The 26665-nt window shown below is 37.9% G+C and overlaps 1 long non-coding RNA gene across 1 annotated transcript in view; it reads right to left on the minus strand.

Moving 5' to 3' along the window:
- LOC132343374 (uncharacterized) overlaps positions 1-19842 on the minus strand; it is a 69327-nt gene extending 49485 nt beyond the window's left edge. The window contains exon 1 of the long non-coding RNA XR_009492188.1: positions 19714-19842. This is a non-coding gene — a long non-coding RNA (uncharacterized lncRNA). The remainder of the gene's footprint in view (positions 1-19713) is intronic.
- Positions 19843-26665: the final 6823 nt, after the last annotated feature.

Below are 26665 nucleotides of genomic sequence, written 5' to 3' on the forward strand. Positions count from 1 at the left end.
TTATGATTTGAATTTGAGCTACTTAAATATTTTCTGAGATGAATATTGCATGCAATAAAATGATCCTTCTAGGCTGAACCAACTAGATTAGTTACAGCTCAGGGGAGACTCTGCAAAATAATATTGCTATTGTTGACTTGCACTTTCCTATTTGCTGTTTTTATTTTTATATCAGTGAAAGTACATTCCACACCAGAGCTTTATAAAAAATAAAAATCATGCCTCCAGCAAAAGTACACTCTGTGTGCTTTAGCACCAAGCAAAATATTCTACCAATAAAGTCTGATATTTGTGTTCAGCTCTTAAAAGAACATGATATTCAAACAGTACATTAGAAAATGGATCAGTCAAATTGGGTGAACCCAAAACACCATCTAAATCAAATCTATTTCATCTTCACTTATTCATATTTATTGAATTAATATGCAAACAAATGAATTTAATCACAAATATTGGCATGCTATTCCAATAGGTTACATTTTAAATATCTACATATTATTACCTTATAAGGTATCTTCCAAACCCAGGGATTGAACTCAGGTCTCCCACACTGCAGGTATATTCTTTACCAGCTGAGCTACAAGGGAAGCCCAAGAATACTGAAGTGGGTAGCCTATCCCTTCTTCAGCAGATTTTCCCAACCCAGGAATCAAATCGGGGTTTCCTGCATTGCAGGAGGATTCTTTACCAACTGGAGCTATCAAGGAAACCCATATTAGGTATCCTACCTGAATAAATTATTTTAAAATGTTTATACAATTTAATTGTATTAAATTATGTTAAACTTATACTTTATTTCACATATCTCAAGCATAAAAATTTATTAAAAACTAACTAAATATCAGTTAACCTAGTAAGTTGTAACTTGATTTGAAATACTAGTAACCCTTTATTATCCATTTGAAGTACTATTATCTCTTTAAGAGATAGTATCTTTAGGAAGATTACTCCCTGTATATTATTTGCCATTCTATTTCATTAATAATTTTCTCACAACAGCCTTGTCTGGCAGGCATAATTACTGCAATTTACCAACTAAACTGCCAGTCAAATAGATTAAGACATTTATCTGTGAATTTAAGTAAAATAAAAGTTTACAGTAAAAGTAAAAGTTGCTCAGTCTCATCCAACTTTTTGCGACCCCATGGACTATACAGGCCAGAATACTAGAGTGGGTAGCCTTTCCTTTCTCCAGTGTATCTACACAGTGTATATAGTGTATACACTATACCCTACACAGTGTATCAGTGTATCCAACCCAGGGATCGGACTGGGGTCCCCTGCATTTGCAGGTGGATTCTTTACCAACTGAGCCACCAGGGAAGGCTTTCATAGTAAAAGGATCTGCTTTTTAACAAGTTTGTGGACTTTTTACTATTGTAAAAAAGCCTTTTGTTTGACTTACAGATTTAACAATCACTTGACAAGAAATGAATTAAATGTGTGATATTAGTTTGAAAGTTGAATGATTGCTTCATTTTTTTGTTGTTGTTGTTTGTGGTAAAATAACATTCCACTCACTTGGTAAATATATATAGTGTTGTAAGGCTGCATCTGTATTAGTCTGTTAGGTGTGCCATAACAGAGGACCATAGACAGGGTGGTTTATACAACCAGCATTTATTTTCTTACAGTTCTGGAGGCTAGCATTCCTGAACAAGGTGTCAGCAGGATAGGTTTCATCTGAAGGCCTCTTTCTATGGCTTGGAGATGGCTATCTTCTCCATAAGTGATCTTTCCCTTGGGTAAATCTGTATCCTAATCTTTTATAAGGATACTAGTCCTACTGGATTAGGGCCCATCCTAATAACCTCATTAGGCTTCCCTGGTGGCTCAGATGGTAAAGAATCCACCTACAAAGAAGACGACCCAGGTTCAATCCCTGGGTTGGAAAGATGCCCTGGAGAATGGAATGGCAGTGGATCACCACAGGGATGGAGGCACTTGTGGCTGTAGTCCTGGGGGGTACTCCTTGGTGTGAGCCCTCTAGGATTAAAGTTTTACTGAGCACAGCCCAGCCCACTGGAGCAAGATCTGGTTTTTCTCATTGCCAGTCCCTCCCATCAGGAAGCTTGCATAAGCCTCTTAGCCTCATCCACCAGAAGGTAGATAGAAGAAGTAAGAATCCCATAGCCTCAGAAGAAAAACCACATTCACAGAAATTTATTCATGATTAAAAGGAAGAGGATTATAACCCAGATGGAAGAATAAGATAAAATCCCAGAAAAACAACTTAGTGAAGTGGAGATAGGCAACTATCCAGAAAAAGAATCCAGAATAGTGAAGATGATCCTGGATTTTGGAAAAAGAATGGAGAAGATGCAAGAAAAGTTCACTAAAGACCTAGAAGAATAAAAGAACAAACAGAGGTGAACAATACACTAGAAGGAATCAACAGCAGAATAACTAAGGCAGAGGAATGGATAAATGACCTGGAAGACAAAATGGTAGACATCACTGCGACAAAACAGAATATAGAAAAAAAAAAAAATGAAAAAAATGCAGGCAGCCTAAGGGACCACTGGAACATTAAATGCACCAACATTTGCATGATAGTGGTCTCAGAAGGAGAAGAAAGAGGAAGGACCTGAGAAAATATTTGAAGAGATAATAATTGAAAACTTCACTAACATGGAAAAGGAAATAGTCAACCAAGTCCAAGAAACACAGAGATCCAGGCAGCATAAACCCTAGGAGGAACACACCAAGACACAGTAATCAAACTGATGAAAATTAAAGGCAAAGATAAAATATTAAAATCAATAAGGGAAAAATGACAAATAACATATAAGGGAACTCCCATAAGGCTATTAGCTGATTTCTCAACAGAAACTCTACAAGCCATAAGGGAATGGCATCATATATTTAAAGTGATGAAAGAGAAGAACTTACAAACAATAATACTCTACCCAACAAGACTTATTCACATTGGATGGAGAAATCAAAAGCTTTAGAGAAAGCAAAAATTAAGCAAATTCAGCACCACTAAAACAGTCCTACAACACATGCTAAAGGAACTTCTTTAGGCAGGAAACAAAAGAGAAAGAGAAGACATACAAAAAATAAATACCTCAGATTAAGAAAATGGTAATAGGATCATCCATATCAATGATTACCTCAAATGTAAATGGATTAAATGCACCAACAAAAAGACATAGACTTGCAGGGTGGATACAAAAACAAGACTAATAAATATGCTGTCTACAAGAAACATACCTCAAATCTAGGGATACTTACAGACTGAAAGTAAGGGGATGAGAGAAGTTATCCTACACAAATGGGAATAAAAAGAAAGCTGGGGTAGCACATTCATATCAGACAAAATAGAATTTAAAACAAAGCCTTTTATAAGAGACAAAGAAGGACACTAAATAATGATCAAGGGTTCAATCCAAGAAGATATAGCAATCATAAACATGTATGCAACTAACATCGGAGCACCTCAATATGTAAGGCAAATACTAACAACCTTAAAGGGAAAAATCAGCAGTAACATAATAACAGTTGAGGACCTTTAACACCCTACTGTCATCAATGGACTCATCCAGACAGAAAATTCATAAGAAAATATGGGCCTTAGATGACACTTTAGACAAGAGGGACTAGCTGATATTTATAGAGAATTCCATCCAAAAGCCACAGACTACATATTCTTCTCATATGCACATGGAACATTCTCCAGGATTGACCACATGCTATACCACAAGCAGAGCCTTGGTAAATTAAAAAAATAAAATAAAATAAAATCATATCAAGAATATTTTCTGATCACAATACTGAGATTAGAAATCAATTACAAGAAAAAAAGCATATAAAACTTAAATATGTAGTGGCTATGGGTCACTGAAGAAATCAAAGAGGAAATAAAAAAAATACCTAGAGACAAATAAAAATGAAAGCAAAACTTAGGGGATGCAGAAAATGCACTTCTATGAGGAAAGTTTACAGAAATACAGTTTTACCTCAAGAAATAAGAAAAATCTCTAATAAATGAATGGGTCATGGGGGAGAGTTCTGATAAAATGCGGTTCACTGGAGAAGGGAATGGCAAACCACTTCAGCATTCTTGCCTTGAGAATCTCATGAACAGTATGAAAAGGCAAAAAGATATAACACTGAAAGATGAACTCCCAGGGTCAGTAGGTGCCCAAATGCTACTGGAGAAGAATGGAGAAAAAACCCCAGAAAGAATGAAGAGATGATAAAAGCAAAAACAACGCCCAAGTGTGGATGTATCTGATGGTGGAAGTAAAGTCCAATTCTATAAAGAAGAATACTGAGCAGGAACCTGGAATGTTAGGTCTCTAATCAAGGTAAATTGGAACTGGTCAAACAGGAGACAGCAAGAGTGAACATCGACACTTTAGGAATCAGTGAACTAAAATTGACAGCCATGAGTGAATTTAATTCACATGACCATTATATCTACTAATGTGAGCAAGAATCCCTTAGAAGAAATGGAGTAGCCTTCAGGGTCAACAAAACAGCCTGAAATATAGTACTCGGTGCAATCTCAAAAACAACAGAATGATCTTGGTTTGTTCAGTAATCCAACTTTATGCCCCAAACACAAATGCTGAAGAAGCTGAAGCTGAATGGTTCTATGAAGTCCTACAAGACCTTCTAGAACTACACCAAAAAAAGATGTCCTTTTCATCATAAGGGATTGGAAAGCAAGAGTAGGAAAACAAGAGATACCCAGAATAACAGGCATGTTTGGCCTTGTAGTACAAAATGAAGCAGGGCAAAGGCTACCAGAGTTTTGCTAAGAGAACTCACAGGTCATAGCAAACACCCTCTTCCAACAACACAAAAGATGACTCTACACATGGACATCACCATGGTCAATACTGAAATCAGATTGATTATATTCTTTGCAGCCAAAGATGGAGAAGCTCTATACAGTCAGCAAAAACAAGATTGGAACAGACTGTGACTCAGGTCAGGAACTCCTTATTACAAAATTCCAACTTAAAAAAACAGTAGGAAAAACCACTTGATCACTCAGATATGACATAAATCAAATTCTTTATGACTATACAGTGGAAGGGACAAATAGATTCAGGGGATTAGATCTGATAGACAAGTGCCTGAAGAACTATGGATGGAGGTTTGTAACACTGTACAGGAAGCAGTGACCAAAAGCATGCCCAGGAAAAAGAAATGCAAGAAGGCAAACGTGGTTGTCAGAGAAGGCCTTACAAATAGCTAAGAAAAGAAGAGAAGCAAAAGGTGGAGGAGAAAGGGAAAGATATACCCAACTGATGCAGAATTCCAAAGAATAGCAAGGAGAGAGAAAGCATTTGTAAGTGAACAATGCAAAGAAATGAAGAAAAAAAAAATAGAATGGGAAAGACCAGAGATCTCTTCAAGAAAATTAGAGATAGCAAGGGAACATTTCATGCAAAGATGGGCACAATAAAGGAGAGATGATATGGATCTAACAGAGGCAGAAGATATTAAGAAGAGCTGGCAAGAATACACAAAAGAACTATACAAAAAAGGTTTTAATGACCCAGACAACCACAATGGTGTGGTCACTTACCTAGAATCAGACATTCTGAAGTGTGAAGTCAAGTGGACTTCGGAAACATTATCACTATGAACAAAGCTAGTGGAGGTCATGAATTCTAGCTTAGCTATTTCAAATCTTAAAAGATGATGCTGTTGAAGTGTTGCACTCAATATGCCAGCAAAATTTGGAAAACACGGCAGTGGCCATAGGATGGCGTACATTGGACAAAGGTCACTTTTCATTCCAATCCCAAACAAAGGAAATGCCAAAAATGTTCAAAATACCGCACAATAGTACTCAATTCACATGCTAGCAAGGTAATGCTCAAAATCCTTTAAGCTAGGCTTCAACAGTATGTGAACGGATAGCTTCCAGAGGTATAAGCTGGATTTAGAAAAGGCAGAGGAACTGGAGATCAAACTGCCAACATCCTTTGGCTCATAGAAAAAGCAAAGAAATCTCAGAAAAACATCAGATTCTTTGACTATGCTAAATCCTTTGTGAATCACAACAAACCTTGGAAAATTCTTCAGTTCAGTTCACTTCAGTTGCTCAGTAGTGTCCAACTCTTTGTGACCACATGGACTGCAGCACGCCAGGCCTCCCTGTCCATCACCAACTCCTGGAGTTTACTCAAACTCATGTCCATTGTGTTGGTGATGCCATCAAACCATCTCATCCTCTGTCATCCCCTTCTCCTCTTGCCTTCAATCTTTCCCAGCATCAGGGTCATTTCAAATGAGTCAGTTCTTCGTATCAGGTGGCCAAAGTATTGTACTTTCAGCTTCAGCATCAGTACTTCCAATAAATATTCAGGACAGATTTCCTTTAGGATGGACTGATTGGATCTCCTTTCTGTCCAAAGGACTCTCAACAGTCTTCTCAAACACCACGGTTCAAAAGCATCAATTCTTCAGCGCTCAGCTTTCTTCACAGTCCAACTCTCACACCCAAGCATGGCTACTGGAAAAACTATAGTTTGACTAGACCCACCTTTGTTGTCAAAGTAATGTCTCTGCTTTTCAATATACTATCTAGGTTGGTCATTAACTTTTCTTCCAAGGAGCAAGTGTCTTTAATTTAATGGCTGCAGTCACCATCTTCAGTGATTTTGGAGCCCCCCAAAATAAAGTCTGTCACTGTTTCTATAGCTTCCCCATCTATTTGCCATGAAGTGATGGGACCGGATGCCATGATCTTAATTTTCTGAATGTTGAGTTTTAAGCCAATTTTTTCACTCTCCTCTCACTTTCAAAAAGAGGCTCTTTAGTTCTTATTTGCTTTCTGCCATAAGGGTGGTGTCATCTGCATATCTGAGATTATTGATATTTCTCCTGGCAATCTTGAATCCAGCTTGTGCTTCATCCAGCCCAGCGTTTCTAATGAAGTATTCTGCATATAAGTTAAATAAGCAGGGTGACAATATACAGCCTTGACGTACTCCTTCCCTATTTTGAACCAGTCTGAGGTTTCTTGTCCAGTTCTAACTGTTGCTTCCTGACCTGCATACAGATTTCTCAAGAGGCAGGTCAGGTGGTCTAGTATTCCCATGTCTTTAAGAATTTTCCAGAGTTTGTTGTGATCCACACAATCAAAGGCTTTGACATAGTAAATAAAGCAGAAGTAGATGTTTTTCTGGAATTCTCTTGCTTTTTTGATGATCCAACAGATGTTGGCAATTTGGTCTCTGGTTCCTCTGCCTTTTCTAAATTCAGCTTGCACATCTGGAAGTTCACGATTAATGTACTGTTGAAGCCTGGCTTGGAGAATTTTGAACATTAATTTACTAGCATGTGAGATCAGTGCAATTGTGTGATAGTTTGAGCATTCTTTGGCATTGCCTTTCCTTGGGATTGGAATGAAAACTGAATTTTCCAGTCCTGTGGCCATTGCTAAATTTTCCAAATTTGCTGGCATATTGAGTGCAGCACTTTCACAGAATCATCTTTTAGGATTTGAAATAACTCAACTGGAATTTCATCACCTCCACTAGCTTTGTTAGTAGTGATGCTTCCTAAGGCCCACTTGACTTCACATGCCAGGATGTCTGGCTCTAGGTTGGTGATCACACCATTGTGATTATCTTGGTCGTGAAGATCTTTTTTGTACAGTTCTTCTGTGTATTCTTGCCATCTCTTCTTAATATCTTCTGCTTCTGTTAGGTCCATACCATTTTTGTCCTTTATTGTGCCCATCTTTACATGAAATGTTCCCCTGGTATCCATAATTTTTTGAAGAGGTCTTTAGACATTCCTATTCTAGTGTTTTCCTCTATTTCTTTGCATTGATAGCTGAGGAAGGCTTTCTTATCTCTCCTTGCTATTCTCTGGAATTCTGTGTTCAAGTGGGTATATATCTTGCCTTTCCTCCTTTGCCTTTCACTTCTCTTCTATTGACAGCTATTTGTAAGTCTTTCTCAGACAACCATTTTGCCTTTTTGCATTTCTTTTCCTTGGGGATGGTCTTGATCACTGCCTCCTGCACAATGTCACAAACCTCCGTCCATAGTTCTTCAGGCACTCTATCAGATCTAATCCCTTGAATCTATTTGTCACTTCCAGTGCACAATCTTAAGGGATTTGATTTAGGAAAATTCTGAGAGAGATGGGAATACCAGATCACCTTTCCTGCACATGCAAAACCTGTATGCATGTTGAGAAGCAACAGAACCAGACCCAGAACAATGGACTGGTTCCAAATTGGAAAAGGAGTACTAGCCAAGGCAGTCTACTGTTAGACCCTGCTTGTTTAACTTCTATGTAGATTACATCATGTGAAATGCAAGGCTGGATGAAGCATCTACCTGGAATCAAGATTGCCAGGAGAAATATCAGTAACCTCTTACGTGCAGATGATACCACCCTTATGGCAGACAGGGAAGAGGAACTAAAGAGCCTCTTGATGAAGGTAAAAGAAGAGAGTGAAAAAGTTGGCTTAAAACTCAGGGTTCAAAAACCTAAGATCATAGCATCCACTCCATTCACTTTATGGCACATAGTTGGGGAAAAAAATGGAAACAGTGTCAGACTTTATTTTCTTGGACTCTAAAATCACTCTGGACCATGACTGCAGTCATGAAATTAAAACAGGATTACTCCTTCAAAGAAAAGCTATGATCAACCTAGACAGCAGATTCAGAAACAGACATACCACTTTACTGTCAAAGGTCCATATAGTCAAAGTTATAATTTTTCCAGTAGTCATGTACAGATGTGAGACTTGGACCATAAAGAAGACTGAGTGCCAAAAAATTGATAGTTTTGAACTGTGGTACTGGAGAAGACTCTTGAAAGTCCCTTGGACTGCAAAGAGATCAAACCAGTCAATTCTAAAGGAAGTTAGCCCTGAATATTCACTGGAAGGACTGATGCTGATGCTGAAGCTCCAGTACTTTGTCCACCTGATGCGAAGAGCTGACTCATTGGAACAGAACCTGATGTTGGAAATGATTGAGGACAGGAGGAGAAGGGGGCAACAGAGGATGAAATGGTTGGATGGCATCATGGATTCAATGGACAAGAGTTTCAGCAAACTCCTGGAGACAGTCAAGGACAGGGAAGCCTGGTGTGGTGCAGTCTATGAGGTCACAAAGAGTCAGACACAACTGAGAGACTGAACTACAACAACTTTATACCTAAAACAAGTAGAGAAAGAAGTATAAACAAATTGTAATGTTAGTAGAAGGTGAGAAATCAAAGATCAGAGCAGAAACAAATGAAATAGAGACAAAGAAAACAATTGCAAAGGTGAATGAAACTAAAAGCTGGTTCTTTAAAAAGATAAAAAATTGATAAACCTTTAGCTTGACATATCAAGAGAAAAAGGAAGGGAACTCAAATAAATTAAATTAGAAGTGAAAAAGGAGAAGTTGCAGCCGACGTCACAGAAATACTAGGATCATAAGATACCACTGTGAACAATTGTATGCAATAAAATGAACAACCAGGAAGAAATGGATAAACTCTTAGAAAGGTATAGTCTCCCTAGACTGAACCATGAAGAAATAGAAAATATGAACAGACTGACTACAAGCACTGAAATTGAAACTGTGATTTAAAAACTCCCAGAAAGCAAAGGATCTGATGACTTCACAGATGAATTTTATCAAACATTTAAAGAAGCATTAACATACCCTTCTGAAATTGTTCCAGACAATTGCAGAGGAAGAAAAACTTTAAAATATATTCTATTGGGTTACTATCACCCTGATATCAAAACCAGACAAAGATACCACAAATGAAGAAATTTACATGCCAATATCACCAATGAATGCTGATGTAAAATCCTCGACAAAATAGCAGCAGTTTGAATCCAACAATACATTAAAAAGATCATACACCATGACCCAGTGGGATTCATCTCAGGGATGTAAGGATTTTTTATATCTGAAAATAAATCAGTGTGATACACCACATAAACAAATTTAAGAATAAAAACCATATGATCATTTCAATGGATGCAGAAAAAGGTTTTTATAAATTCAGCACCCATTTATGACTAAAACTCTCCAGAAAGTGGGGACAGAGGGAACAAGCCTCAACATAATAAAGACCATATACAACAAACCCTACAGCTAAAATCATACTCAATGGTCAAAAGATGAAAGCATTTCCTCTGTGATCAAGAACAAGAGAAGAATGTCCACCCTCACCACTTTTAATTCAACATACATTTTGAAGTCCTATCTAAAGCAAACAGAAAAGAAAAAGAAGAAAGGGAAATTCAACTTGTAAAAGAAGTTAAAATTTCACTGTTTTCAGATGACACAATACACAGAATATATACAGAAGATTGTAAAAATACTACCGGAAAGCTACTAGAACTCATCAATGAATTTGGTAAAGTTTCAGGTTACAAAATTAATACACAGAAATGTGCTGTATTTCTATACACTAACAATTCCATTTATAATTGCACAAAAATGAATAAGATACCTAGGAATAAATCTATCTAAGGAGACAAAAGACCTGTACTTCAAAATGTACAAAATGCTGATGAAAGAAATCAAAGACACAAAAGATAGAAAGATGTACCATGTTCGTGGATTGGAAGAATAAATATTGTTAAAATGACTCTGCTACCCAAGGGAATCTTCATATTCAATGCAATTCCAATCAAACTACCAATGGCATTTTTCAAAGAACTAGAACAAAACATATTGAAATTCAGCCCTCCAGGCTCCTCCATCCATGGGATTTTCCAGGCAAGAGTACTGGAGTGGCACGGTGCCATTGTTTTCTCCAGTATGGAGGTACAAAAGACCCCAAACAGCCCAAGCAATCTTGAGAAAGAAAAATGGAGCTGAAGGAATTAGGCTCCCTGACTTCAGACTACACAAATCTACAATCATCAAAACAGAATGGTACTGGCAAAAAATAGAAATATAGATCAATGGAACAGGATAGAAAATCTAGAAATAAACCCATGCACCTATGGTCAATTAATCTGTGACAAGGAAGGAAAAACTACACAATGTTGGGGAGACAGTCTCTTCAACAAATGATGCTGGGAAAATTGGACAGTCACATGTAAAAAAATGATATTAGATCATTCTTTAACATCACACACAAAATAAACCTAAAAATACATCAGAGATCAAAATGTGAGACCAGACATTATAAAACTCCTAGAGGAAAAACATAGGCAGAACACGCTGATTAAAATCACAGCAATATCTTTTTTGATCCATCTCCCAGAATAATGGAAATTAAAAAACAAATAAAATGGGGCCTACTTAAAAGCTTTTTGCATAGCAAAAGAAAACAATAAACAAAACAAAAAGACAACCCACAGACTGGGAGAAAATATTTACAAATGATATGACCAACAATGGATTAGTCTCTGAAACTTACAAATATGATGCTTGCTGCTGCTGCTGCTAAGTCGCTTCAGTCGTGTCCGACTCTGTGCGACCCCAGAGACGGCAGCCCACCAGGCTCCCCCGTCCCTGGGATTCTCCAGGCAAGAACACTGGAGTGGGTTGCCATTTCCTCCTCCAATGTGTGAAAGTGAAAAGTGAAAGTGGAGTTGCTCAGTCGTGTCCGACTCTTAGCAACCCCATGGACTGCAGCCCACCTGGCTCCTCCATCCATGGGATTTTCCAGGCAAGAGTACTGGAATGGGGTGCCATTGCCTTCTCCGAATATGATGCTTAACAGCATAAAAAAAAAAAACCACACACAAAAAACAAACGGGCTTAAGAACTAAATAGACATTTCTCCAAAGAAGACAGGCAGATGGCCAAGAGGCACATGAAAAGATGTTCAACATCACTAATTATTAGAGAAATGCAAATCAAAAGTACAATGAGATATCACCTCACACCAGGGAGAATGGCTATCATCAAAAAATCCATGAACAATAAATGCTAGAGAGGGAGTGGAGAGAAGGGAGCCCTCCTACACTGTTGGTGGGAATGCAAACTGGTACAGCCACAATTCAGAAAAATATGGAGATTCCTTAATAATACAGGCCCTGCAATCCCACTCCTGGGCATATATCTGGAGAAAAAAAAATGATCTGAAAGGATACATGCACCCTGATGTTCATTTCAGCACTGTTTACAGTAGCCAGGACTTAGAAGCAACCTAAAGGTCCGTTGACAGAGGAATGGATAAAGAAGATGTGGTACAAAAATACAGTGGAATATTAGTCAGCCATTAAAAAGAATGAAATAATGCCATTTGCATTCAACATGGATGGACCTAGAGATTATCTTACTGAGTGATTAATAAATCAGACAGAGGAGGAGAAATATTGTATAACATCCCTTTTATGTGGAATCTAAAAAGCAATGATACAAATGAACTTACAAAACAAAGACACTCCTAGAGAATGAACTGGTTGCTGGGGGGAAGGGATAGTTAAGGAGCTTGGAACGGACATGTACACACTGCTATATTCTAAATGGATAACCAACAAGGACCTACTGTACAGCAGATGGAACTTTGCTCAATGTATGGGCCAGCCTGGATGTTAGGGGTGTTTGGGGGAGAATGGATACACGTGCATATATGGCTGAATCCTTTTGCTATTCAACTGAAGCTATCACAACACTGTCAATCAACTATACACCAACACAAAATAATTTTTTTTATATTCTCATTTTTTAAAATTGAAGCATAGTTGATATACAATATTATGTTATAATGATTCATGATTTTTAAAGGTCACATTCATTTCACAGTTATTCCTCATGCTAGTAACCTTATGCTCAAAATCCTTCAAGCTAGAATTTATCACTTTGTGAACCAAAAAATTCCAGATGTACAAGCTGGATTTCAAAAAGGCAGAGGAACCAGAGATCAAATTGTCAACATTTGCTGGATCACAGAGAAAGCAAGGGAATTCCAGAAAAACATCTACTTCTGATTCATTGACTATGCTAAAGACTTTGTATGGATCACAACATACTAGACCACCTTATCTGTCTCCTAAGGAACCTCTATGCAAGTCAAGAATTACCAGAACCAGACATGGAACAATGGACTGCTACTAAATTGGAAAGGAATATGTCAAGACTGTATATTGTCACCCTGCTTTTTGTAATTTATACAGAGTACATCATGTGAAATGCCAAGCTGGATTAATCATAAACTGGAATCAAGATTGCCAGGAGAAATATCAATAACCTCAGACATACAGATGATAACACTCTAATGCCAGAAAGCGAAGAACTAAAGAGCCACTTGATGAAGGAGAAAGAAGAGAGTGAAAAAACTGACTTGAAACTAAACATTCAAAAAAACTAAGATCATGGCATCCAGTCCCATCATTTCATAGCAGTGGCAGATTTTATTTTCTTGGGGTGCAAAATCACTGTGGATGGTGACTGCAGCCACGAAATTAATGCTCCTTGGAAGAAAAGCTATGCCAAACCTAGATAAAGTATTAAAAAGCAAACATCACTTTGCCGACAAAGATCTGTATAATCTAAGCTATGGTTTTTCCAGTATTCATGTATGGGTGTGAGAGTTGGACCATAATGAAGGCTAAGCGCTGAAAAATCGATGCTTTCAAATTGTGGTATGGAGAAGACTCTTGAGACAGCAAGACTCTTGAGACCCTTGGACAGCAAGGAGATGAAAACAGTCCATCCTAAAGGAAATCAACCCTGAATACTCATTGGAAGGACTGATGCTGCAGCTCCAGTACTCTGGTCACCTGATGCAAAGAGCTGACTCACTGGAAAAGACTCTGATGCTGGGAAAGATTGATGCAAAAGGGAAAGAGGGTAGCAGAGGATGAGATAGTTAGATGGCACCACCAAAACAAAAGACATGTATCTGAGCAAATTCTGGGAGATGGTGAAGCACAGGAAATCCTGACGTGCTGCAGTCCATGGGGTTGCAAAGAGTCAGCTACAACTTGGCATCTGAACAACAACAACACAACAATTGGCTATATTCCCTGTGTTGTACAATACAAACTTTTAGCTTAGAACACTTTAATATGTAGGATCCTCTCATGATTTCCACGTTATTTAGTGTTTTATTTCTGTCATATTTTAATATGAATGTATTCATTTTGGGCATGAAATTAAAATACGCTTACTCTTCGGGAGAAAAGTTATGACCAACCTGGGCAGCATATTAAAAAGAAGAGACATTACTTTGCCAACAAAGGTCCATCTAGTTAAAGCTATGGTTTTTCCAGTAGTCATGTATGAATGTGAGAGTTGGACTATAAAGAAAGCTGAGCACTGAATTATTGATACTTTTGAACTATGGTATTGGAGAAGACTCTTGAGAGTCCCTTGGACTGCAAGGAGATCCAACCAGTCCATCCTAAAGGAAATCAGTCCTGAATATTCATTGGAAGGACTGATGTTGAAGCTGAAACTCCAATACTTTGGCCACCTGATGCGAAGAGCTGACTCATTTGAAATGACCCTGATGCTGGGAAAGATTGAAGGCAGGAGAAGAAGGGGATGATAGAGGATGAGATGGTTGGATGGCATCACTGACTCAATGGACATGAGTTTGGGTGAACTCTGGGAGTTGGTGATGGACAGGGTGGCCTGGTGTGCTGCAGTCCACGGGGTCGCAAAGAGTTGGACACGACTGAGTGACTGAACTGATTAATTAGCTACTACAAATGAATAATCACCCTAAAACCAAGTGGCTAAAAGCAAACATTTATTTCTCAGTTCATGGCTCAGAAATTGATGCTAGGTCTCAGCTGGACATTGGGTGTTCACAGTCAGTGGATTCAGTGAGGAATCTCTATACCTGGAGTTGGCTAGCGATGGGCACTCCTTGAGATGGCCTCTTGCCTTGCAGCAGGCCAGATTTGACCTGTTCATATGGAGTTGGTAAGTTTTAAGAGAGAACAAAACATACAAGATCTTCTGTGGCCTAGGCTTGGAACTGCACATCACTTCTGCTACATTCTATTCACTAAAGCTACCACAAAGATATGATTCACAGAGCTGGAAAACAGTCTCCATCATTTGACAAAGGTAACTTGAAAATCACATTGCAAAGGACACAGATACAGAGAGGGGTAAAGAACTCAACATTTTAGCACTTAGTCTAGCATTATTTTTAATGAAATATTTGTTTATATTTATATACATCTTTAATGAAATCCTCTTATTTTTTCTTCCACCTTAAATCATACTTTAGCACAATTATCTTTATTTCTCAAATACAGCAATTAGAATTTCTTTTAGAAAAATTTGCGTTGTTTTGTCAACTTTGCAGTTTTTGTAAATAACTGAAAATTTTCAGCCATTTATAAAAGTGAGATTTTTCTGGGAAACCCTTCTAAGAAAATTTTCAGTGTTATCTGAATTTCATTATTGAGATGTCTAATTGTTATTCTTTTGAAAGTCTTTTCTCTAGGGCTTCTTTTAAGGTTTTTTAGTTGCTTTTGTGCTGTGTAGCTTCAGTGGAGTATATGGGAATGTATTTCTTTTTAATTTATCCTGTTTGTACTTTATGTATCTTTGGATTTGCAATTTCATTAGTCCTGGGAAATTTCCAGCCCTTGTTTCTTTATTCTGGACACATACTCTATATACTAAATTGATGTCTATTCTCAGTGCCAATTAGATACATGCAGATGGTGACTGTAGCCATGTAATTAAAAGATGCCTGCTCCTTGGAAGGAAAGCTATGACAAATCTAGACAGTATATTTAAAAATCAGAGACATCACTTTGCCAACAAAAGTCCATACAGTCAAAGCTATGATTTTTCCAGTAGTCAGATGTGAGAATTGTGCCATAAAGATGGCTGAAAGTCGAAGAATTGATGTTTTTGAACTGTGGTGCTGGAGAAGGCTTTTGAGAGTCCCTTGGAATGCAAGGTGACCAAACCAGTCAATCCTAAAGGAAATCAACATTGAATGTTCATTGGAAAGACTAATGTTGAAGCTGAAGCTCCAGTACTTTGGCCACCTGATGTGGAAAACCGACTCATTGGAAAAGGCCCTGATGCTGGGAAAGATTGAAGGTAGGAGGAGAAGGGGGTGATACAGGATGAGATGGTTCGATGGCGTCCTCAACTCAATGGACATGAGTTTGAGCAAACTCCAGGAGATACTGGAGGACAGAGGAGCCTGGCATGCTGCAGTCCATGGGGTCACAAGGAGCTGGACATGGCTTAGAGAATGAACAATAATACTTTCACATTTCATTCTCTGAGTTTTTTAATTTCTGCATATTGTTCATTTCCTTGTTCAATATATTGCATTCTAGATAATCCCTTAAATTATCTTTAGATTTATTTTCTCTAATCAGTTCTGTAAACCATCTATTCAGTATTTTATTTCAACACTATTATATTTTATTTTAGAAAGTTATATCTCATGTTTTTGACAGACTCTTATTGTGAAATCAATGTTTATTTAGTTTTGTATTTTTTAAAAGCATTTTAATACTAAGTTATATACTGGAGTGGGGTCCCATTGCCTTTTCCGATAAATTATATATAAAGGTGTGTATTTGTTCTTTCTGTTGACTCACTGATGATTTTACTAGTTGTTTAGTAGTTTTCTTATTTTAAGCTTTCATTTAAAAAAACTCTATCCCTGGAAATCTTGCGGAGATTTTAACTTTCTTCACAGAGAATTTGTAGGTTACATTTCATCAGAAGCTAGGGGTCACTATAGTCTAAGATCCCTTTTATCCTAATTCATGATCTTGGCTTGATATGGATTCTCAGATCAGTTACTCAATATGAGAAGTTCCAGAGCTTAGAACCCTGATCACTGCAGTGTGAATACTGGCACTTACCTTTGAAGCCAACCCATCTTAGTGATCCATGCTTAATTGCTTGCTTATTGCATTTTCCCTGGTTTCAACTACTGCATTTGTATGTGTATAAGAGTCTGACCCTAGAGATTTAGATTATTTTCTAGTGAATGCAATAATGCAATAAGATATATTTATTTATTGTACCACAGATATAATTGTATTTTACTAGGAAGGCTCCTTCAAGTATGTGCTTTACCATTCTGTCATGAAAACTACCATTCAGAATTGTTGCATACAAAGCCTAGTTTAATATAATAACATGTAGTTATTAGTAAATTTAAATTATATAAGATAAATATATATATAAATAATGTTTAAATTTTGATAATATTATTTCCAATGAATATATCTCTGTTCTGAATAGGATATGGAATTTTCAGATAGTACTGGGGTATGGTTTATGGTTTAGTTGCTAAGTAGTGTTCAAGTCTTGTGACACCATAGACTGTAGCCTGCTAGGCTCCTGTGTCCATGGGAGTCTCCAGGCAAGAATACTGGAGTTGGTTGCCATTTCCTTCTCCAGGGGTTCTTTCCCACCCAGGAATTGAACCTGGGTCTCCTGCACTGCAGGCAGAGTCTGTATTGACTGAGCTACAAAGGGAAACCAAGTACTGGGGATGTGATTAAGTCAACAGCGTATGTAATAGTTTTGGGATCAATGTGGGGAAGCAATGAGGCATAATAAAATGTACAAAAGTCATACGACTTATAAGCCACATCCTTTGAGCTAACTGGTTGAATTCTCTAAACTTCAAATAACTCCTTATGTAATGGTGATGATAAGATTTTAAGTATTATTTAAAAGATTAATTGAAATGCTCAACAAAATCTGAAATATGGCACATCTCAAATATTTAGTATGTAATATAATCATTCGATAAAGGCTTATTTACTGAACACCTATGTGCTAGGAATTGCTTTGCTATTTCTTTGGAGGCAGTGGATGACTATGGTGAATTATAGATTCTTTGAATTTCTGAAGTCTTATTGAAGAGACAATATAAGGCCACATAAAATTAACTCAGGAAAAATTAATCAATATCAGTTCAAAACTGTAGTAAAGATGAAGTATTCTGATGATAATGTAGGAAATGAAGAAAAGAAAAGGAAGATTCAGGAAGACCTTTCATTAGGTAAGATGTGAAGACAGCATTCAGATTCTTATCAAAAAGGAATTGAGACGTCAGTGTTTCCTTTTACTACTCTAAATTCATGAGAATTCTATATTCAAAGATTGAAAGATTATGACACCTGAGTTTAAAATTCAATCACTTGCTAATTAAGCTGATATTAGCTGTTAAAAGAATTGCGAAAATATATTATTCTTAGAAATCCTGTAAATTATATTCTTCATGGAAGTGATAATAACAATAGTAATTTACTGAATACTCTTGTCTCATAAATATGGCTGTGGATGAAATATGTTAATTTAGTAAATCACAACTGTGTCATCATAAGAATTTTCTACATTTGTGATCCCTACAAATGTCTGTTTTAATTTCATTAAAAAATCATATAAGCAAATGAGCTCTGTTCAACTTTATTTATTTGTCAAAAATTGCTTGGGGCAAAGTTTTCCAGTAAAAAGTAAGAAATGAGATGGAAAACATTAATGAGCCAAAACAAAACTTAAAAATAAAAGAAAGCCTATGGGGGTTTCTTTCATTTCTTCTATAAACTATAAATATATTCCATCAGGTGAACTGTAGCAGAATTGTAAGAATTAAAAATGAGATGCTCCTAGAGGCTTGGGGCGGGGGGAGTATTAATTTGAATTTTAACTGGAGTAAGAAAAATTTCAATTTTTACATTGCACATGTTACCCCCTGCCTTTTAGTTTGAGGGTACTGTATTATTGCCTCAGGAGAGAGCATTGTAGTTCAATTTCATGTGTTCTCCTAAGTCTATTAGCTTTGTACAATCTCAAGCTTTTTTCCTCCATTTTTAAAAGATGGATAGAAAATATTTTAAATAAGCACTGAATAACTAATAAGCATTATTCCTTGAACATCGCTAGTAGGTGCATGCATGCTGCTGGTGGTGCTGGTGGTAATGGGATGGCAGTACAGAGGACTAGAACAAAACAATCTCTTTTGGAAAGAAGGGAATTCTGTTATGTAGTTACCTTGGCATTATCTCCTGTACTTTTTATTTGTGATGATTTTGGCCCATATGACACTTTTTCAGAATACCAGTGCCAGAAGTATATTAAAATAAATTGATATTTCTACCTGTATTGTCATTTAGTGGGAACAAAGATGTACTAAAAGCAATGGGTCAAGGACACATATATATATATAAGGAGGGAAGGATAGTAATTTAATAAGGTATCAAGATAAGACTAGCAGTATTTTATTTTTTAATTAGCATTCTTGAGATGTAGTTTACATGTCATAACCAGTTTGAGTGTACAATTTAATGTTTGTTAGTGTATTTTTAGAGTTGGCAACCTTCATCATATTATAAATGTTATGCATTTTTATCACACTCAAAAGAAATCTCGTATTCCTTAGAAATCCTATTGGGATTTCTTAGGGGAACTTTCAACATGGTTGAGGAGTAAGGTGTGGAGATCACCTTCCTCCCCCAAAACACATCAAAACTACATCTGGATGAGGAACAGCTTCTACAGAACACCTTCTGAACACTGGCAGAAGACCCCAGACTTCCAAAAAGGCAAGTTAGTCTCCACAGAATAAAGTAGGGCAAAAGACAGAAGAAAAAAAGAGACAAAGGAATTTGGGACCTATGCCTCAAGCAGGGATCCCTGAAGGAGAAAAATTTCCACACACTCAGAAAACGCCTCATGGATGGGGATAGGGGGCAACTTTGGAACCTCGGAGGGGAACGCAGCAGCACCATGTGCTTAGAAGGCAAAACAGACAGAATTCACCACAGAAGTGAGTGCCAACCAGCACTTCCCAGCCTGAAACACTTACTTGCATACTACCTGAGACAAGTAGAGGTTGGGTCCTAGGCTCAGGCTTCAGGGGTTACACCCCAGGGAGGGGACTGGAGTTGACTGATGTGAAGATAATCTGAGGAAGCTACTATGAAACAGCTGAGAGAGTCCAGGGAAAAGCCTGGGCTGACAAGAGATCATTGTCATAGAAACCCTTGTGTGCTCACAGGCTGCAGGGCACTGTCTTCGTGAGTGCCAGAGGCAGAGGGCAAGACAAAACTGCAGTCTGTGACCACAGAGGGGTACATGCGAAGGCATGAGTGGCAGAAGTGGGACTAGCCACAAGGGCAGTTTATGATCCCAAAGGAGGATTGCTAGCCGGCTGGCCACTGCAAAAGCCTGTGTGAGTGTCAGAGGTGGGGGACAAGAGTCCACTGTGGTGACCCTTGAGGTTGCAGCTGCCACCAAGCTGTGACAGGTGCAGGCCACTGCGCATACCTTCTTGGGAGCATATGAGCTTCACTCAGCCAAGGGACCTGAGACCGAGAGCCAATTGCCCTGGGGGAGTGCACGAGCCACCTCAGACTACAGCAGCTTTCCTCAGGCCTCAGCCCCTGCAAGTACTCCCCTCAAATGCCAACTGTGTCTGCCGTTCCCTCTGCCTCCCCAGCCCAACTGAGCAAATGAGTGCTAATCAGTCCCTACTTTCACCCCGTCTTGTCTGGGGAGGGAGCAGACAGCAGAGGAAGGGCCAAATCCAAAGCTGAGCACCAGGGGAAGGGAATTCACTCTTGCAACCATACATATGGCAGATTGAATCTCCCTAATTAGCCTGAGACTGTGGGCTTTGGGGGGCAATCATGGGCTTTGTAAACAAGTACAATCTGGAGCAAGGCCAGTTCTGAGTATGATCTGACCCCACACTGCCCACAGAAAGTCAGGGACCTTCCAAGAAATATTACAGGACTTCCCCAGTAGGCAGATTGCCTGGGGCTCACTGTGTGATGAGGGCAACAGAGGACAGAGAAGGACATTCATCTTATCACTTTCTATTTTGTCTGTTTTCTTTCTCATATTGTTTTATTGTTGTCTTTTTAAAATTATTCCTTTTTTATTTTTACTTACTTTTCCCGTTAAAAAATGTTATTTTTAAATACATTGATTTGACTTTTTCCAATTTTTACTGTACTTTCTTGTAATATTAAATTTTTCCCATGTTTTTTGTTTTGTATAGGATTTGTTTATGGGTTTGATTGCTCTCTTCTATTTTGGTTCCTGTTTTAACTCTTTTTTCTCTCTTTCTTGGTTTCTGTGAGTGTGTGAGTTTCTAAGGGTGTTCTTATCTGTTTAGTGTTGCTTCTACCATTTGTCTTGGGGGTTTATCTTTCCATTCTTTTTTTGTTTGTATGTTTGTTTGATTTTTTTTTTTTTCTATTTGTTTCTTCCTTTTTCTTTTCTATGATGTGTGGCTTATGGAACCTTGGTGCTCCAACCAGGGGTCAGGCCTGAACGTTTGAGGTAGGAGACCTGAGCCCAGGCTGTTGAGCCACTAGAAAACTCCTGACCCCATGGAATATTAATCAGTGAGGACTCTCTGAAAGGCCTCCATCTCACCACTAAGATTTGATCTTACCCAAAGGTCAGCAAGCTCCACTGCCAGACATTAACACCAAAACCCAGCAAAATAGGAACACAGTGTTTGCCCATTAGCAAACAGGCTGCCCAAAGTCATACCAAGTTCACAGACACCCCCAAACACCCCATTAAGCATGACACCTGCCCTTCAGAGAGACAAGAACAGAGGTGTCAGTCCCCCAGTCAGGAAAGCTTCACAAGGCACTGGTCCAATCCCACCCAGGGGGGGCAGATTCCACACATAAGAGGAGCAATGGCCTTGCAGCCTGTAGAAAGGAGGCCCCATTCACAGTAAATTAAACAAGATGAAGAGACAGAGAAAGATGCAGCAGATGAAGAAATGTGGTAAAAACCCACAAGACCAAAGAAATGAAGAGGAAATAGGCAGTCTATCTGAAAAAGATTTCAGAGTAATAATAGTAATGATGGTCCTCCGAAAAAAAATGCAAAATAGATGGATGCACAAATAAACAGAATGGCAGTACAGATTGAAAAGATACAAGAAATGTTTAAGAAGTATCTAGAAGAAATAAAGACTAGATAATCAACAATGAACAATATAATAACTGAAATAAAAAAATACACTAGAGGCAACCAGTAGCAGAATACTGAGGCAGAGGAGTGGATAAGATAGCTGAAAGAATGGTGGAAGGAAAAAAGAATGAAATGAGGAAAGTCTCAGACTTCTGGGACAACATTAGGTACATCACCATTTGAATTATAGAGTTTCTGGAAGAAGAAGTGAAAAAGAAAGGATAATGAGAAAATATTTGAGGAAATTATAATTGAAAACTCACCTAACATGGGAAAGGAAACAGACACTCAAATCCAGGAAGACCATAAACTCCCATACAGGATAAACCCAAAGAGAAATATGCCTGAACACATATTAATTAAACTAGCAAAAATTAAACACAAATTTTCTTAAAGAAAATCTATTAAGAGCAGTAAGGGAAAAGCAACAATTAACATACAAGGATTCCCCATAAGGCTAACAACAAAAACTCTGGAGGCCAGAAGGGAGTGGCAGGATATATTTAAAGTGATGAAAGAAAAAATCTACAACCAAGGTAACTCTACCCAGCAATGATATCATTCAGATTCAACAGAGAAATCAAAAGCTGTATAGATAAGCAAAGTTAAAAGAATTCGGCACCATCAATTCAGTTTTACAATAAATGGTAATGGAACTTCTCTAGACAGGAAATACAAGAGAAAGAAAAGATCTATAAAAACAAGCCCAGAACAATAACGTAAATGGTAATAGGATCATACATATCAATGATTACCTTACATGTAAATGAATTAAAAGCTCCAACCAAAAGACTGAAACTGGCTGAATGTATACAAAAACAATACACCTATACATGCTGTCTCCAGGAGACCCACTTCAGACCTAGGGACACATACAGACTGAAAGTGAAGAGCTGGAAAAAGATATTCCATGCAAATGGAAACCAAAATAAAGCAGGAGTAGCAATACTCAGATAAAACAGACCATTAAGAATAAACCATTACAACAGACAATGAAGGACACTACACAATGATCAAGGGATCAATCCAAGAAGAAATACATATATGCTCAACATAGGAGTCAGAGAAGGCAATGGCACCCCACTCCAGTACTCTTGCCTGGAAAACCCCATGGACAGAGGAGTCTGGTGCACTGCAGTCCATGGGGTCACTGAGTTGGACATGATTGAGCGACTTCACTTTCACTTTTGACTTTCATGCATTGGAGAAGGAAGTGGCAACACACTCCACTGTTCTTGCCTGGAGAATCCCAGGGACAGGGTAGCCTGGTGGGCTGCCATCTACAGGGTTGCACAGAGTTGGACGTGACTGAAGCAACTTAGCAGCAGCAGCAACACAGGAGTACCTCAATACATAAGGCAGCTATAAAAGAGGAAATCGACAGTAACACAATAATAATGGGGGACTTTAACCACCCACTCACACCAATGAACAGATCATCCAGACAGAAAATCAATAAGGAAACAAAAAACATAAAAGGACACACTGGACCAGATTGACCTAACTGATATCTGTAGAACATTTCATCCAAAAAACAGCAGAATTCACTTTTTTCTCAACTTCACATGCAACATTCTCTAGGATAGATCACACCTTGTGTTACAAGTTAAGCCTTGGTAAATCTTTAAAAAATTGCATTTCTAGCAAGCATTTTTCCTGACCAAAACACTCTAAGATTAGACATCAAGTATAGGAAAAAAAAGAACAAAAAACTGTAAAAACACAAACACATGGAGGCTAAACAATATGCTTCTGAATAACCAAGAGGTTGCTGAAGAAGTCAATGAGAAAATAAATTACCTAGAAACAAATTACAATGAAAACAAACCAACTCACAACCTATGGGATGCAGTAAAAGCAGCGCTGAGGGAAGTTTATGTCAATACAAGCCTACCTCAATAAATCAGAAAAATATCAAATAAACAACTGAACTTACACCTAAAAAAAACTAGAAAAAAAGAACAAAAATCCCAAAGTTTATAGAAGAAATCATAAAGGAGAGAGCAGAAATAAATGGAAAAGAAATGAAGGACATCTAGGTTGCTTCCATGTCTTGGCTATTATAAACAGTGCTGCGATGAACATTGGGGTACACGTGTCTCTTTCCCTTCTGGTTTCCTCAGTGTGTATGCCCAGCAGTGGGATTGCTGGATCATAAGGCAGTTCTATTTCCAGTTTTTTAAGGAATCTCCACACTGTTCTCCATAGTGGCTGTACTAGTTTGCATTCCCACCAACAGTGTAAGAGGGTCCCCTTTTCTCCACACCCTCTCCAGCATTTATTATTTGTAGACTTTTGGATCACAGCCATTCTGACTGGTGTGAAATGGTATCTCATAGTGGTTTTGATTTGCATTTCTCTGATAATGAGTGATGTTGAGCATCTTTTCATGTGTTTGTTAGCCATCTGTATGTCTTCTTTGGAGAAATGTCTATTTAGTTCTTTGGCCCATTTTTTGATTGGGTCATTTATTTTTCTGGAGTTGAGCTGTAGGAGTTGCTTATATATTTTTGAGATTAGTTGTTTGTCGGTTGCTTCATTTGCTATTATTTTCTCCCATTCTGAAGGCTGTCTTTTCACCTTGCTTATAGTTTCCTTTGTTGTGCAGAAGCTTTTAAGTTTAATTAGGTCCCATTTGTTTATTTTTGCTTTTATTTCCAATATTCTGGGAGGTGGGTCATAGAGGATCCTGCTGTGATGTATGTCAGAGAGTGTTTTGCCTATGTTCTCCTCTAGGAGTTTTATAGTTTCTGGTCTTACGTTTAGATCTTTAATCAATTTTGAGTTTATTTTTGTGTATGGTCCATCAGCAGATGAATGGATAAGAAAGCTGTGGTACATATACACAATGGAGTATTACTCAGCCATTAAAAAGAATACATTTGAATCAGTTCTAATGAGGTGGATAAAACTGGAGCGTATTATACAGAGTGAAGTAAGCCAGAAAGAAAAACATAAATACAGTATACTAACGCATATATATGGAATTTAGAAAGATGGTAACAATAACCCGGTGTACGAGACAGCAAAAGAGACACTGATGTATAGAACAGTCTTATGGACTCTGTGGGAGAGGGAGAGGGTGGGAAGATTTGGGAGAGCGGCATTGAAACATGTAAAATATCATGTAGGAAACGAGTTGCCAGTCCAGGTTCGATGCACGATGCTGGATGCTTGGGGCTGGTGCACTGGGACGGCCCAGAGGGATGGTATGGGGAGGGAGGAGGGAGGAGGGTTCGGGATGGGGAACGCATGTATACCTGTGGCGGATTCATTTTGATATTTGGCAAAACTAATACAATTATGTAAAGTTTAAAAATAAAATAAAATTAGAAAAAAAAAAAAAAAAGAAATGAAGGAGAAAATAGCAAAAATCAAAAAGACTAAGAGCTGGTTCTTTGAGAAGATAAACAAAACAGACAAAGCATTAGCCAGACTCGGGAAGAATAAAAGGGAGAAGACTCATATCAATAAAATTAAAAATGATCAAGGAGAAGTTACAACAGATAACACAGAAATACAAAGGATCATAAGAGATACTGTGAGCAATACTATATGCCAATAAAATGGACCATCTGTAAGAAATGGACAAATCCTTAGAAAAGTATATAACCTTCCAAGACTGAACCAGGAAGGAATAGAAAATATGAACAGGCCAATCATAAGCACTGAAATTGAAATTGTAATCAAAATCTTCCAATAAACAGAAGCAGAGGGCCAGATGGCTTCATGGGTGAATTCTATCACACATTTAGAGAAAAGCTAACACCGTTCCTGCTCAAATTCTTCCATGAAATAATAGAGGATGGGAAAAACTCACAAACTCATCCTACAAGGCCACCGTCACCCTGATACCAAATCCAAAAAAAAAAAAAAATTATAGGTCAGTACCACTGATGAGCATAGATGCAAAAACCTCAAAAGTATTCTAGCGAACAGTATTGAACAACACATTAAAAGAATAAGACACCATGATCAACAGGGGTTTATCCCAGGGATTATAAGATTCATCAATATATACAAATCAATGTGATACACCATATTCACAACTTGAAAGATTAAAACTGTATGTGCATTTCAATAGATGCAGAGAAAGTTTTCAACAAAATTCAACACCCATTCATGATAAAAACTCTATACAGAGTAGGTACAGAAGGAACTACCTCAACAAAATAAAGGCCATATAAGACAAAGAACAAACATTATTCTCAAAAGTGAAAAACTGAAAGCATTTTCTCTAAGATCAGGAAAAAAAGGTGTCCACTCTCACCACTAATCCATCGGAGGGCAGAATGAAAACCACAAGCGTGAAAACTAACCAAACTGATCACACGCATCACATCCTTGTCTAACTCAATGAAACTATGAGCCATGCCAGGAAGGGCTACCCAAGATAGACGGGTCGGGGTGCAGACTTCTTAAAAAACTGGTCCACTGGAGAGGGGAACGGCAAACCACTTCAGCATTTTTGCCTTGAGAACCCTGTGAACACTTTTTTTTTTTTTTTAATGTTGAGTTTAAGCCAGCTTTTTCATAGTCAAAAAAAAAAAAAAAAGTTCAAAATGCAGTACCTGGGTGCAATCTCAAAAATGACAGAATGATCTCTGTTTATTTCCAAGGCAAACCATTCAATATCACAGTAATCCAAGCCTATGCCCCAACCAGTAATTCCAAGGAAGGTGAACGGTTCTATGATGACCTATAAGATCTTCTAGAATTAAAACCCCGCAAAAGATGTCCTTTTCATCGTGGAGACTGGAATTCAAATATAGAAAGTCAAGAGATATCTGGAGTAACTGGCAACTTTGGCCTTGGAGTAC

This window comes from Bos taurus, chromosome 21 (genome assembly GCF_002263795.3).
Source record: "Bos taurus isolate L1 Dominette 01449 registration number 42190680 breed Hereford chromosome 21, ARS-UCD2.0, whole genome shotgun sequence".
NCBI lineage: Eukaryota > Metazoa > Chordata > Mammalia > Artiodactyla > Bovidae > Bos > Bos taurus.